Source organism: Rattus rattus, chromosome X (assembly GCF_011064425.1).
Source record: "Rattus rattus isolate New Zealand chromosome X, Rrattus_CSIRO_v1, whole genome shotgun sequence".
Lineage (NCBI taxonomy): Eukaryota > Metazoa > Chordata > Mammalia > Rodentia > Muridae > Rattus > Rattus rattus.
Genome location: NC_046172.1, coordinates 28,120,752 through 28,126,128, shown reverse-complemented (window position 1 = coordinate 28,126,128; position 5,377 = coordinate 28,120,752).

The window sequence follows — 5,377 nt, the reverse complement described above, 5'->3', positions numbered from 1 at the left end:
AAGTGCTTCATAAACCTTTAATGATGACAGGTATTTCCATATGCAAACAGCTTGCCTAGAGCTCCTGTTTGGCTCTACAGAGGGAGGTGATCTCTAACAGCTGCCCTTGCTGCCGCTGAAGACCCCTGCTCAGCACCTCTTGCAGGGTTTGCCGTGTCCCACTCAGAAAAGAAAAGGGCTGATGAGCTGTTCTGCATAGTAGCTGAGGAAAGAGCTTTCCAAAATGGGAACTATTTTGAGAGACAATACACCATTGGCAAGAAATAATTTCAAATTACGAGATGCATCTGTGAGGAAGAGATGTATGTGGAAACCTGCACATTCTTTTGTTAGCGGAACTGCATTCTGCTAGATAATTTTTGCCATATTATTACAAAGCGAGTTGCACATTCACTAGCAAGCTCTCTCAACAGAATGAAAGGCAGACTGTTTTCTAAACCGCTTGCTGACTAAATACATGGCTGCGATTTAATGGACCACTATGAATAACTCAGTTTTAGGACATGTGTTTTGCATGCCATTGCTTTCACCAAGAGCTGTTGTATTTTACAAATTGGATTTTTTTTTACCTTAATGAATTTTTATATAAGGAACAAAGAAGAACTTCTCTCATAGACCTAACCACAAAACTGAAAACTGTAAAGTTCACTAAGCACAAAACCCAAAACTAAAATTCTCTGAGGAAATCAGAGAAAAATATCTTGACCTTGCTGCTAGCAGAGACAGGAATCAAACAACATAGACCATAAAATAGTGGCAACCTTAGGTATGGCTCCTCAGGCACTGTTCACCTTTTTTGTTTCCTTTTGGTTTTGGTTTTGAAATAGAGTCACTCTGTGGCCTGAAATATCATTGACCAGTAGGCCAGCTTGTCAGCAAGCCCCAGAATTTGCCTGTGTCTACCTTCTCAGTCCTGGAATCACAAACAAATGCATACTACTTTGGCAGCCATCACTCCCTCCAGGCTGTGGAGACCGAACTCATTGCTTCATTCCTACAAGAACTTCATGCCTGAGCTATTTCCACAGCCATGATCATACTTGTTCACCTTCCGCTGAAGAATTAGACTATGGTAGTGGGAACCTAAGATTTCGTACTATGTTTCTGTAGGCTGTCATAGAATGGGCAGCCAGGTATAAAGACCACATGAGGGAAGGCAAAGAGGGGCCTTGAAATGCCGAAGGCCAACAGCATAAATAACAGCCCACCCTATGTGTTTCAGGAATTCACCTCCTGGTGATTTACAGGCCCCACCTCTCACGGCTTCCCCATCTGTGTTCTATCTTCAAAGCTGGCTTTCTTACAATAGGTTACTGTGGGACTTTGAAAATGGTCCTCCTCTAAAATTATTGCCAGCTCCATGGCTCCCTTTCAGCCAATCCCAACAAGTCTTCTTGGCACATGCAGAAGATCCCTGTTCTCAGTCTTCTCTGTTCTCAAATCTTCAATCCGTTCTCTAGAGAAAGTTCATAACTTCATGAACTGGGATAGGAGAACAACTTAAGAACATCCAAACAGTCTCTTTTATTTTTTCTTGAGGTAGGATCTCACTATGTAGTCCTGGCTGACCAGGAAGTTGCCATGTAGACAAGGATGGCCTTAAACTCACAGTGGTCAGCCTGCCTCTGCCTCCGAAGTGCTAGGCTTACAGGAGTGTGCCACCACATTCCGCTTCAAGAAAGTCATTGTTAACATGGTTCCTTGAGAACAGGACCCCCATTGAAGGATTCAGAGAAAGGACTGAAAGAGCTTGAAGGGGCTTGAGACCCCATATGAACAACAATGCCAACCAACCAGAGCTTCCAGGGACTAAGCCACTACCCAAAGACTATACATGGACTGACCCTGGGCTCCAACTGCAAACGTAACAATGAATAGCCTAGTAAGAGCACCAGTGGAAGGGGAAGCCCTTGGTCCTGCCAAGACTGAACACTCAGTGAACGTGATTGGTGGGGGGGGGCGGTAATGGGGGAGGATGGGAGAGGAACACCCATAGAGAAGGGAGGGAGGGGTGAGGGGATGTTTGTCTGGGAAACTGGGGAAAGGAATAACATTTGAAACGTAAATAAGGAGTACCCAATTTAATAAAGATGGAGGGAAAAAAACATGGTTCCTTCAGTTTTCTTTGTTTCAAATTCCTAGTCTTACACCCACATGAGCCTTACCCTATTGATCTTTAAGATGTTGAGCCTGCTCTTTTAAAGGAAAAACCCTAAGTGCTTAAACAATTCAGCTTTGCCTTGGACATTAACGGACAACACGATTCCCAGCATCCCTTTCCCACATTACACCGTTCATCCTCCAGTGCAGATACTGAGCTATCACCCAAAGAGACAAGGCCTGCCCTTCTTCCTCCTCTCACTCTCATCCTCTCTGTAGTACTAAGAATAAAACTCAGGGCCTCCTACACACCAGGAAAGCATTCCATCACCGAGCTGTAGCCCAGCTGGCCTAGACTTCACTGGGACACCATCATTCATTGACTAAGGCTATGACCATTCCTCATAGAGATTGAGAAATTATGCTCACTAATACCACAGAGATAAGAAAGTTAAATATTTAAATAACTTGTAGATTAGCAGGTCCACATTACCTCAAATTTATAAAGCATTTGTTGTATTCTATAAACATATGTGAAAACCTCTTACTTTACAACTTTGGGGAAACAGATCATAATGCAATTTTGATGCTTTAAAATCATATTTCATCATTTTGATATTTTGAAATATAAGCATGAATGGAAATTTTCTGTGAAATGCTATAAAATAAACATGCTGAGACTTATGGCATCTAACAGATTTACATAAATGAAAGCACAAATCAAGAAAACCACAAGCTCTTCAATTACCTGAGGAAAAAAGAATGCTTTCACACACACACACACACACACACACACACACACACACACACACACACACACACACACATATATATATATATATATATATAACTAAAATATTTCTAAAAATAAAGAAGCCTTGAGGGCTACAGATGTAACTCACAGTGCTAGTATGTACAAAGCACTTGTCTTGATCCCAGCACTGCATAAAATCTGGCCATAGTAGTGTACATCTGTAATCCTAGCACTCAAGAGGTTTTAAAAATTAAAATGAAATGAAATGAAATGAAATAAAGATGTCATAGTTCAGACCCTACTTATTTGAGTTAAAGAACCAATTTTAATGTCTAGCCAAACACAAGTAGTGCAGCTTAATAGAGGAATTCTCTCCCCCCTTTCTGTTTCTCTTGTGTGTTTTTGTCTGTCTGTCTGTCTGTCTGTCTGTCTGTCTGTCTGTCTGTCTGTCTGTCTCTCTCTCTCTCTCTCTCTCTCTCTCTCTCTCTCTCTCTCTCTCTCTCAAAATGCATCACACTTGCAAATTCTGTGTCAAAAAGAAACTTAGACACTCAATTCTTTGTCCGGGCTGAAATGGAACACACTAAAGTTCAGTTAAGAAGACTACAAGCCTAATCTATTATATTTCGCCCTCTCCCCACACTGTTAGAATGGGTGACATGGCTAATCAATTACTGTAGCTGAGGTGGAATAGTGCAGAGCTTGTAGTCTCTGAAGTTTAAAATAAAATCCGTTTACAAAAATTCAGAGATACATCAAAATGACAAGGGGAATAAAAGTTCCTTCATTTTCAATTAACACCAGCCTGAGTCTTAGAAAGCACTAACATCCTCATTCCCTCTTCTCTGGCCTCTTCTGGCATCTTCCAATTTGACAATAAACATGCCTTGGAAACAAAATTGATGGGATGTTTGCAAAACAGATGTTTGCAAGTGATGCTAATAATATATTTAAAGCCAAAGATCTACCTTTCCAATGGGACATAAATTACAAGTGACAGAATACAAGGCACACATTAAAATCTAGGCCACAGAGCAGACAAAAATCACAGGAGACAGTGTCTAGTCAGTACTTATTTGAACACCTAGTGTGTGATAAAAAGTTTTCAAATTTCTTGTGTAGAATTAGTATCTTCCCTTACTTTGTCACATTATGTATTATCTGTTTTAAAGCTGATAAGAAAGAAATGTGTTGTATTTCACGCTACCCAGGGTCAACTGGGAAAGAATTGAGCTTGTTCAGGATGCTATCTTCTTATGAATGAATAAATGTTAGAACCTTATATTATTAACTTGCACGCTTACATATAGATTCATCCATACTCCCACATCCATATGCTTTTTCCATGTTCTACTAGTCCTGGTATTATGGGTATGCGCCACCATACTCCGTTGTTATATCCTTCCTGCAGTGTTCAATTGTAGGTATAAGTCTATGCTTGCCACTGTGCACACTGGGAGCTCAGAGGATATTTGGGTGTCAGTTCTTACCTCTCTGCCTAGTTTGAGACAGGATCTCTTTGCTCCTGCTTGTGCCTGCCTAGCTAACCCTCTAGCTTCTGGAGTTTCTCCTGTCTCATCTTCCCATTTCCCTATCAACCTTTTGTGTGGGTTCTGAGGACTGGAACTCAGGTTGAACTTGTACAGCAAGCAAGCTCTCTTTCCACTGAGCCACTTCCATAAGCCCTATTATTATACATACTTCCTTTTGTTGTGTTGTTTTGCACTGATAAGCTTTTTTTCCATTTATTTTTTTAAAAATGTTTACTCAACATAGTCTTTTCTAGAGAACTCCAATAACATGAACATTTTTGGTGAATATTATCTAAGTAGATACATTTTTGTATCAATTTTTAAATCCATTGCATTTTTTCTTTTATAGAAAAATAGATTTTTCTTACATAATACATCCTGACTACTGCTTTCCCTCCCTCTACTCTTCCCAGTTCCTCACCACCTCCCCTCCCATTTGTATTGACTTCCTTTTTGTCTCTCATTAAAAAACAAATGGGGTTCTCGGGGTTAATAATAAGATAAAACAGAAGCCAATACATAGAAATTGGACAAAACAAATGCATAGAAGAAAAGAGCTAAAAAAAAAGGCCGAAACAGATACACTCACTTACAAACTGTCAAACCCCATAAAACAGTAAACTAGAAGCCCTAATATGGGTGCAGACCCATGTAGACCCTGTACTTCCTGTTTCAGAGGCTGTGAGATCATATGGGCCTTGATCAAGTTGGTTTAGAGAAGTTTTCCTGGAGTTCCCCACCCCTGTGTCTCTTCTACTGACTCCCTGCCTCCTCTTTGGTGGAGTTCCCTGAGGCTTAAGGGTGAGTTTTTCAAGGTCTCTCACTCTGCACAATTCTGGCTGTGAGTTTCTGTTCCTACCTGCTGCAGGAGGAAGCTTGTCTGATAATGACTGAGCAAGGTGTTGATTTATAAATATAGCAAATGATATTAGAAGTCATTTTATTGCCTCTTTAAAAGAGTAGTAGTATTTGGTTTACCCCTAGGTACTTG